Raw genomic sequence first — 11,311 nt, 5'->3', positions numbered from 1 at the left:
TTATTATTATTATTATTATTATTATTATTATTATTAAATTTGTATACCTGCAGGTCTCAGGGCGGTTCACAAGATGAAATCACAATATAAAAACACAAAATGCATAATCAATATAAAAACAAAAACAGCCCAATAAAAGCCCCAACACATTTTAAAAGGGCATATGATGCTGATGGACAATATCTTTTCCCTGTATCTTTAAACCAGACTTGGGACTCAGCTGTACAGCTGCAAATAAAACGTTTTAAGTGTGTTTAAAGTGCCATATACAATGTGACACTAGATGGCAGTGGTGAGCCTTATGGAAACTTCAATGTATTTTTAAAAATGCTTTAAAAAAAACATTTTCAGAATGGTTTTTATATGTGTGCAGATTCCACCTTGGAATGGGCTGCTCTTCAGAGGCCTTTCCTCTGACAACCCTTCAAAATCAAAATGGGACATTTGGCCACCTTACATGTCAGGAATTACCATACTTTTCTGTGTATAAGACGAGGTCATCTTATACATGGATAGTGCAGAGGGGGGGCAGGTGATTGGTTGCAGCCACGACTGGGCGGGTGATTGGTGGCTGCGGCAAGGGCTGCTTTGGATTGGCTACTGCTGCAGCAATTGGGCGTGCATTCCATTCGTGTGAGTAATTTTTGGCAAGACCCCCCCAAAAAAGCTCAACAACTCTGGGCAATCCTCCCCCCATTTTCTTAAATTTGAGTCCCCCAAAACAGGGGTAGTCTTATAAATGGGTGTGTGTTATACACAGAAAAATATGGTACAGTGGTACCTCAGGTTACAAACACCTCGGGTTATAAAGACTTTGGGTTACAGACTCCGCTAACCCGGAAGTAGTACCTTGGGTTAAGAACTTTACCTCAGTATGAGAACAGAAATCGTGTGGCAGCAGTGAGAGGCCCCATTAGCTAAAGTGGTACCTCAGGTTAAGAATGGTTTCAGGTTAAGAATGGACCTCCGGAACGAATTAAGTTCGTAACCAGAGGTGCCACTGTATGCTGTTTACCATTCATTCACAAAGAACATGAACTCCAGGATGAGATGAAATGAGTGACTTCACTCTCCTACTCAAATTGTCAAGATCCCCAGCAATGTGCATATGCAGCTCACTCCACAAAAGACGGCTTGGAACCCTCTCAGGCCCTGGACGTTGAAGCGAATCTCATTGGCCTTCTTCCCATGCCCAGTCTTACATCTCCACTTGCTTCCAAATCCTGGTCTAGCCTTTGCTAACCTTGTTGACTCCAGCTCCAGTTTTGTCTCATCAGCATGGCCAGTCATCACTGATGATGGGAGCTGTAGCCCCAAACATCAGGACGGGCACCAGACAAAGGAAAGATGGCCTCGTAGGCGACTTGATTTTATCCTCTGGCATTTCAGCTTACCTGCTGGATAGGTAAGAGCGACACATTTTGCCAAAGCAGGGGGAGCAGAGCATACATTGAGAAGAAAGGAGATGCTCTCAGAACACCTAAAAGTCCAGACCAGGCCTACTTGTGGCACTTGGGAAACAACACAAGGCTACGCTGCTTTTTCCTTCATCACCTGGGTTCTTTACTGTATATTATCAGATCAGTCAGGGCCGGCTCTACTGTTAGACAGAGTTAGCCATTCCACAACTGGTTTTGTGGTCCATGAAAGAAAAGGAAATTGTTATTTGACTTATTGCAGTCTTGTTTTTACTGCCAGTGTCCAGGAGAGGTGCTAGTGGGGTTTTCAAAGGCCTCCCTTGTTTCAAACACCTCCCTTGTTCTCTCATAATGCCAAGGGCGCCCATCTGAGAGGTGCCGGAACTGAGTTCCAGTGAGGTCCAGGCTGGGGGAAAAAGCCCTGGGCGTGGCTAAACCACGAGAGGTGGATTCCCAAGTTGGAGACTAACAGAACACTACCCACAAGAGACTTGCACCAAGACTCATACACAATTAAACCTGTTTCCAACAGCTTCTCAGGGTTGCCAGATCCTCTAGAGCAGATGGGGGGGGGCATGTGGGAAGGACTGGAAACAGAAGTCACACGGCACCGGTGGAACTATATATATGGCGCATTGGTACAAAGTCACCTCTTTTCTTTTGCTTCCCATAGTAGCCTTTTTGCGTGGGCACTTTAATCCAGATACCTGCGCTTCCTTTCCACCCCTGCAAAAGCTCTGGATACAACCCTTGTAGGCTATGTTATCTGGTGCATAAAATGCGCCACCAGTGGCACTGAGTGCCATTTTTTATGTACTGTGTGATAAGCAATCGCTGGTGTGAACAAATAGACTGCAGGACTGATCTGACAGCCTGTGCTCGAGTTTTGCATGTGTAACACATCTCTGTTTATGTTGAGTAGGGTCCTGAGTGGATAGTAAAAATTAACATCAGGTTCTGCTGTAAGGAAGGAATGTTTAAACAGTCTGGTAGTACACACATTGCTACTTCCCTGTATTAAGAGTTAATCACTTTTTCTTTTCTTTTTTTACTGAGGGTGGGGCACTTAGATTGCAGCCCATTCCCTGAGAATAATTACAGCTATTTAATTGTATTCATAATTTAGCATACACCTGGAAAATATGCTGTAAAGTATCAGGGGGGTTTCCTTTTAATACTTGGCATGCCATTTACAAACTGTCACATTTAGAATGCATCTTTAATCTTCTATGGTCTGCTAGAATTTTATATTAAAAGTCTGCTTTGTGCTTTAAATATTAAAGATTCCACAATACTTCAAAAGGTGATAATGCCTGATGCTCTGCTGGTGCTGAAATCTCAACAGCTAAATATATTGAGGAAGGTTCAGTGGCCCTAGCTTAATTAAACATGCATGCGTATTTTCAAATGCAATCTTTTTCTGCTTGTTAGGTTTTTGACAAACCTCCAAACAGGTCCAGGTGGAACAGCGCATGTAAACAAGCTTGTGATTGCAAGCTTAAAACACTGAAATTAACACCTTCCACCAATTAATATGCAAACTCTGGGACTCTGCTATTGATAATGTCATTTAATATTATTTGCAGTTTAGTGACGTATTTTAGCCTTTCCCTGTGCCCCCCCCCAAAAAAAACCTCTGTCCACTTTAATTATAGGGGAAACATCACACTGGAGATTTGCTATCTGATGGGATGCTTTTGACGGTTTAAAAACCCTGGATAAAAGGCAATACATATTGCAAGGCTGTGATGAATGTTTCAATATGTCATTAGCTTTAAAGTGATGAAAGAGGAGCTTTGCTCTGATTTTTTCCCTGTCTCAAGTTGAATTTGGAACCATAAACTTGAGCTGAAACAGAAACGTATATGAATATCAAATCCTGCTTATTTGAACAAATGCACAAGTATGGTATCTCCAGGATTTTTGTTCCCTGACTTTGTGTGAGGATTCTGAGGTCCCTCAGACACGGCACCCTAAGTGGGTCCCCCACATTTGGAAGAGTATGGCATAAAAACTGTGGATTCTCGTAGGATCCCATCTCTTTGGGCACTCTGCAAAATGGAAGTGGTCTTCGTTGGTCTCAAGGCCAACCTGACCTATGTGCAACCATGCCACCTTCTGGACCTGGTCCTGGTATGTGCACAAAAATTCTGGTTGTGATACTAATGCTGCCGTGTGAATTCTGACCCCTGATTCTCATTTTGCTGAAAGGGCATCATGCAGAAAACCACTGCAAAACATTCCGCTGTTCTTTGGGGGAGCAAAAGAGGAGTCGTAGACTGATCTAACTACAAGGTATCAGATTAAAGAGAATTTCATGCCATGGACCTTTTGATTTAACACAGAAACTCAAAGGCCACAATGCATATGCTTTGGATATCCCAAGGGCTTGTGAGTGCCCAGTGGGACTTTTGACAGCTCTCACCTCTCTCACACTTGCACGCACACAAACTCTGGGTGTATCAAAACCTGTCGTGGGAACTCCCCTGAGTTTCAAGGGAAGTTTGCCGCAGGAAGCATTGTTGTCATTTGAGAGACCCAAGTCCGAGTCCCAGTAGGGGCATTCCCTAGATCCCTGCAAAGCTGCCTCATGTTGAATCATACCATTGATCTATCTGAGCCACTATTGTCTACTCTGACTAGCATCTCCCCAGCATCTAAAGCAGGCATTTCCTTCATTTCCTACAACCTGATGGTTTAATTGAAGATGCTAGGGATTGAACTCTGGGACTTTTCAAATGCAAAGCATGTGCTCTACCTACCACTCAGCTATGGTATTTAACCACTGCCATCCTTTGCTCTACTTCACACTCTGAATTATGAGACTAACAGTGCATGGTGTTTACTCAGAAGCTAGTCCCAGGATCTAAGGCTGTCATCCAAAACACCTTTCCGAGTTACAAAGTCCAATTGAACTTACGTAATAAACCTTGTACAGTTGTACCTTGGTTCTTGAACAGAATCCGTTCCACAAGTCCGTTCGACTTCCAAAAATGTTCAGAAACCAAGGCGCAGCTTTCAATTGGCTGCAAGAGCTTCCTGCACTCAATCAGAAGCTGCAGAAGCCACGTCCGACGTTCAGCTTCCAAAAAACTTTTGCAAACCGGAACACTCACTTCTGGGTTTGCGGCATTTGGGAGCCAAAACGTTCGAGTCACAAGGCGTTCGAGAACCAAGGTACGACTGTAATAAACTCCACAAAATTATTTCTGGGTAAACATGGAGAAGATTGTGTTGTTAGACGAACTGACTTCTGAGTAAACAGGTTTGGAATTTTGCTGCATAAGTTGCACAGGACTAAAGATCATTATACATGTATTAGATTGGGCGCCTACTAAATGTGTGGAAGGCTTATGACTACCTTACCGAATCAGTCCACAGCCCAGTGAAGCTAAAGTGCAGGTTTGGGGAACCTTTGGTCCTCCAGAGGTTGCTAAACTACAACTCCCATCAGCCCCAGCAAGCATGGCCAATGGCTAGGGATGATGGGAGTTGTCGTTCAGCAGCATCTGAAGGAACAAAGGTTCGCCTCACCTCATTGCCAAGACCAATGCTAGTGCTGACCGATAGTTACCAACTTCTTCAGACCCAAGAGCATTTTTTAATGCAAACATGCATTTCTTAACTTTTTCCTATCTATTTGTATGATGATAACGCTGTCGTCGTGTCCCATCTTAGCCCAGGTCCCACTGGGTTCCAGTGCATCAGTTGAAGACACTTTGACTCAGGTAGGAATATATCCACTACTGTTACTTAAGTGAACTGTGGATCAGGCAGACCTGAAAGTTGTCTGAAAAGACCGTAGGCAGCTACCCTGCATATTCATACAAGGATACATGCACATGAAATATTTCGTATCTATATCTAGGCCTGAATGTATTTCTCAGACATTCAAGAAGACAAATGATAGCATGTGGGGGGGGAGCATTTTGTCCTTTGAAAAATATAATGTGAGGAGCCCTTTGCTTCTTGTAAGGAATGGCTTCTGCAGGAGGCAATTGTAGATCATGAGAAGACACTCTGCCCTCAATCCAGAAATGTTCCCTTGTAACAGTGGGCTGTGCAGCAACTACAGTGGTACCTCTGGTTAAGAACTTAATTTATTCTGGAGGTCCATTCTTAACCTGAAACTGTTCTTAACCTGAGGTGCCACTTTAGCTAATGGGGCCTCCCGCTGCCGCCGCGCGATTTCTGTTCTCATCCTGAAGCAAAGTTCTTAACCCGAGGTACTATTTCTGGGTTAGTGGATTCTGTAACCTGAAGTGTCTGTAACCTGAAGCGTCTGTAACCCGAGGTACCACTGTACTGCAGTCCTCTCAATATCTAAACAATCCACCAAGGTTATCCAACCAGTGTCCTTTGGGTACAGGATATGGGACAGGAGCATCGAACACACACGACATGCGTTTCATTGCACCTTTCACCAGTCCGGATCTCAATTCATGCACCTACGTGTCCTCATTGGATCAGGGCCATAGCATCTCTGCCCTTTGAAGCTTGCTGTGATAAACATGTATGCAGCTTGCTTTAAATCAACTCCTCTTTATGAAGAAGGCAATTAAATATCATAAAAGATACATATGGAAAATGAAATCCTGGTGAAACCGTGCAAGACAAGGGCGTTTCTTAAAGCATTTAAGAATTTGCAACTTGCATTTCTTAACTACACACAAGTACACAGACATGTAATATGATGTAAGTCATCTGCCTGTCTTGGAGCAATACGTTTCAAACAGGAATCATGTTTAAGAGGTGCAAAAGCTGTCTCCTGCCTGACAAAATATAGTAGACCGTGCAATGATTCCATTTGCTTTTAATGCAAATGGATGATTATTGCTCAGATGCATGTAACAAAAATGTGTGTGTGTGTGTGTGTACACAAACACAGGCAAAAAAAATTAACAGGTATTGGTGGGGGGAGAGAATTGTTGCAGGAACATTAAAACAGAGAAGTGGTTCAATGTTAGCAGGAAATGACAGGTAAGCTATAGTTCTAATACCTGAGGCAAAGCAGTAACCATGCAAAAATGATGGACAAATTTGAATTAATGTGATATGATGGGTGAGGTGGCATTTTAATGCAAGCTGAATTGCAAGAGAAAGTTGTGTGAATTCTACAGTGCTTGGTTCAGGGGAAGCATACAGGGCAAGAAGCTGATTTGGAATAAAAAGAAATAAGGATGATGAGTATATTGGTATTTATATTTGAGCTATTAGTAGGTCAGTAATCCTATGGTCATTGAGCAAATTAGGGGGTTATTATATTATTTTAACTGAGTGGCTAGGCTAGCCAGCATTTAACCCTGGCCATTTTACTTTAGATGTATGAGCCAAAATAACATGAGGTATTTTAAAAAATAAAAATAAAAACCTATTTTCAGATGTTTACTTCATCCTTTTTTATTTTTGCTATTTCTGGATCATGGTCTTTCTTTCTTTCTTTCTTTCTTTCTTTCTTTCTTTCTTTCTTTCTTTCTTTCTTTCTTTCTTTCTTTTTGTCTTCACAACTGGGAACGCCAATACGACGATCATAAACTTCGTGGGAGGGAAATTTGCTCCGTGTCCCTGCTGGATTCGCCCTGGCTTTCTCGAGCGGCGGCCACCTTGCCTAATTAAAATGTCGGCTGAGCTGCAGCACAGTGCTGCGAGGGACTCCAGTCAGATCACCTCAGAAAGTGAACACTTTATTAGGCCAATTCAAACCCTTGTAAATGGAAGCCGGTGGAAGCTGCCTCCGCAATCTTTAATGGATTTTTAAAGATGACAAGAAAGGAAATGGGAAACTTAAGCAACGGAGGACATAAATTCCCTGAAGGTGCAGTCTGAAGTAAATCAGAGCAACTGAAAAAGTGAGCCCTGGGATATCTCCTAGAGGGGTGTGTGTGTGTGTGTGTGTGTGTGCTTTTTTTTCTTTTCTTCAGCTGGACACTTACAGCATGTGGATTCCCTGAACACCTCAGCTCTGGGCTTTGACATAGCAAGTCAGGAAAAGATGAACAACATCACCTGAAGTAATGTCGGAGGGGCAGAAAATTGCTCCCTTTGCATGCTGCGTTGCCTTTGCTTTAAATCACATCACACACACACGCACACACGCACACACACGCACACATACACACACACCAGTTATGTGTGTTAACTTTTCCAGCTGTAACAGGCCTCTCCTTGCCCACACTCTTTTTCTTCGCTATGGCTAACCAGCAGTCAGAGGAAATAAAAAAACAAAACCAAGGAAGGCATGAGCATTTTCTATGCAATCTGAATTCTCCTCCTCTATTGTCATTATTATTATCACGGCAAATTTTAATGTGAAATAGTGAAACAAAATAATGGAACGGAAATAAAATGCTAGCTGCGTATGATAAAAATCCTCGTTGTTTTCATTCTCCTTTCCTCGCCCAAATAATCCAAATGGAAATGCCAGCAAGTAATACATATCATAATAATAAACAAAGAAACTGGGGGTTGGGTTGTAGGGTTATCTCTCTTTCAAGGCAACACGGAAAATATTGCAGGAGGTTAGCCTTTTAATGCAAGATTGTTTTTCAACTGCTGGTGTGTGTGTGTGTGTGTCATTAAAAGTGATGTAATATATCCAAATAAGGTAGCCAAGGGTTTATGCATACAAGAGTCCCTTCTGGTTTTTAAATTAAAAACAGCCTTTACCTTTTATCATTCTGTGTTGGCAGGTATTTTTCTTTTTATTGTTGCAACACCATAGACTCAACATTATTATTAAGATATAGGAAGGTGGTAGCACTGCATTATTTTGTACGGGTCTCTGTTTGAAAATGACAAAAAGAATAAGGATAGCAATTCCCAATATCCAGCTCAAGTAGGACAGAAGGTCATTTAGTTCCCATTTACTCACATCTATTCAAAGCCTATGGAAAAGTGAAATGCTATATTTGGGGAAGGAGCAGCCAGCTTCATCACTATTTTAACTACCTAGTATGCAAAAGAAATCTTGCTCTGAGATTCCTCTCTCACCTCAAGGTTCTCTACATCTGTGGTGCATTCAAACTTCAATTGATGCTTATGGACCATTGGGGACCCAAATGGCCCTATCATCCCTGCTGTGCGAAAGGCATCTAAATGTTGATGCAATGCAGTAGAAAGCAATGGTCCTTGCTAAACCACATTCTAAATGGACTGCATTTATCTACAGCTTCTAGAAAGTTTTTGCCTATCCGAAGTTGGATGCAAAAGGTGCCCCATTATTTTGAAGCCAAATCAAGGTTTTGCTTCCCCTTGTATTCAACCAGGGTTCACAGAGTCTAGGTTAGTTTGGAGAACTCACCCAGAACCACTCACCAAGGCAAGACACAGCAAATTCTGTCCCAACCTGAATTCCAGAATTGTACCAATTCACCGCATGGCTATGCCAACTACCAGTGTAAAGTATTTGGTGCTCTGCGCTCATATATTACTCATGCTGGCTGGGGCTGATAGAAGTTGTAGTCGAAAACACTTGGAAGACACCAGGTTGAGGAAGGTTGGTCTAGTTGCTCCCCCCCCCAAAAAAAAACCATAAAAGGAACTGACCTCTGCCTTAGGAGTGGGTGAATCTCTCTATTTCAGTTTGTCATTTTTCCACTCTTAACTTCAGGTTGCGCCATTTCCACATCGGTTTGTGGGTTAAAGAAAAAAAAAATCTTCATGAAAATTCACCAGCGTTTTAGTGAGAATTTCTCCTAATGGGCACATTTTCAACACCATTTTTCCATAATATAATGCATTTTTCTAAGCAATTTCCTCCAGTATTTTGCATTTTTATGTGCCCCTTACCCTAGTGTACGCCTTTGTGTACATATTACTTGACTGGAGGACCACATTGCAAAATTCAGAAAATGTGAATTTCAGAGGGTGGCTGCGTTTCAATTCATGTATTGTTTTAGAAGCTGTGAATTAGGTAGGCTCCTCTTTAAATGTGAAGTGGATCAAACTCCTCCAGCAATTGCACTCTGTTTTCACCCTTTTCGTTCTAGCTATAGTTTACTATCCTCTGAAAATAAAATGGAAAACCCCCAAACAGATTCTGATTGCTATAGCCTATGGAATAAGGCCACTGGAAGGAAAGAAGCTATGGTATGACTTCAGATGGGAGCCCTTCCTCAGCCATGAAAAGTCAAAAGGATAGAAGTCTGTTTTAAAAATTGCAGATACTTCGCATCCCTCCTACTGTCTCTTTTTAACCCTGTTCCCAGTTTCATTGCAGCTGGCTTTTGACAGCATTTCCTTTTAGGAGATAGTTGGGTCACATTACTTTGAGGATGATATACATGGACTCCTAGATATTTGAAAAAGAAACGACTGGTTCCACCAAGGTTATGGTTTACTGCGGATACAGCATAGTTTTAGTGGACAATTTTCATCTCACTTTCCAGGTGGTTTTTTAATATATCTTGAATATTTGACTAAATACACTGGTCAGTTACTCTTTAGGAGACCCCCTCTTTCGTGCTAGATACCTCTTCAGCCTGCCAAATGGCACACAGCCTGTGGGACCAGATTCTGAGGTGTGACACCTGGGATTCACCTATAAACAAGCTGTGCCTGTTGCCCATCACATTATTATTATTATTAAAAATAGAATTGTATCTACTAAGGTTCAAAAAGCATAAGAAATCCAGGCCTGTCTAAATTAACCGGCACCCGAAACTGCAGCTTTAAAGGCTCATGTGTATATGCTTATTTGGGTCTTTAAAATACAAGTGAGTAGCAAGTCACCAGACTCAAGCTAATGTTCGGCTAGGAGGAAAAAGAGAGTGTATTACTATGCATTACCCAGCTACCGCTGCCTATTGAGCATGCAGTACTTAATTGCATCTACAATTTCCTTAAAAATCCAAAAGTATTTCTGTCAGGTTTGCTTTTCAGTCACCACAGATTGTGCACTGACTGTGCAGCAACCTCACTCGGAGTTGAAATATGTAATCACTACCCACGGATAAACGTTTCCTTACTTTATTCTGTGTTGTTTAGAAGTGAGCAGTATGGGAAGAACAAAAAAACCTGTCACTGTTCATTTTCCATTGGAATGGTGCATAGGTTTTTAATTGGGAAATGGGGTTTTAAAGGTGATCACGAGCTGAGGGTGGCGCAAAGTGAGGTTTCCATGTGATCCCCCCCTCCCCCATTTCTTAACTTAATGAACCTTTTTGTGTCTGTCATGGAAAACATGGAAATTTCATTCTCTTCTCTGTAAAACTATAGTCACTTAAATGTTTTAGGTTGAAGTAGCTTAGCAAGGAACCTGAAGGGCTGTGTTAATATTAGCCTGCAGTGAGCATGTAACCGGTACTTTGTTGCTGTTTGGCGAAATGACCAGTTTACTTGGTTATATTGACAGCTCTACTGTAAAATTTGCTGGCATTAAAGGTCAAAAAGACCCAGTTTCCCTCTCATTGCATCTATCCATGAGAGAATAAATCTCAGAGCAGAATCACTTCTCTGACAATAATTTATGAATTATGCACTGGCTGTGTTTGAATTGAGAATGGCTTTCATATCCTTTCCATTAGCTCAGATTAAGTTTTCATATAGATGCTGGGAAGCATGCTAGCAATATCCTCAGCTCATTTTTATGAAAATTTTATCAGTCCTCTCTCTCTCTCTCTCTTTTCTCTCCTGTACTACACTCCAATTGGGATGTCTCAGAATCTAAAGCTCAGCTTTGGACATGAACTTCTCTCAACCTGGCTGGCTGCTGCTCTAAAGGTTTCAATATTTTATGGGCTCTGGCTAACTCAGCCGTGAGATTCAAGCTGCAGAGATTTAGCTCTAATGTAAAATCATGAACGGATGAAAACTGGGATGTCATAAGTAATACATCTACAAGAGCAGGATGCAGTTACCATTTTTAAAAGGGTTTTTAAAGGAAAACAGCATTC

The 11,311-nt window shown here is 41.8% G+C and overlaps 1 long non-coding RNA gene across 1 annotated transcript in view; it reads left to right on the top strand.

Annotated features, from left to right (window-relative positions):
• The first annotated feature begins 1,802 nt into the window (after window positions 1-1,802).
• The window catches only part of LOC310765615, a 501,503-nt gene continuing 491,994 nt past the window's right edge, over window positions 1,803-11,311 (top strand). The window contains exon 1 of the long non-coding RNA XR_014549678.1: window positions 1,803-1,817. This is a non-coding gene — a long non-coding RNA (uncharacterized lncRNA). The remainder of the gene's footprint in view (window positions 1,818-11,311) is intronic.

This window comes from Podarcis filfolensis (genome assembly GCF_964270895.1).
Source record: "Podarcis filfolensis genome assembly, chromosome: 6".
NCBI classification, from domain to species: domain Eukaryota; kingdom Metazoa; phylum Chordata; class Lepidosauria; order Squamata; family Lacertidae; genus Podarcis; species Podarcis filfolensis.
The sequence above is the reverse complement of the archived record's forward strand: the minus strand, read 5'-3'. Positions and strand labels throughout refer to the sequence as shown.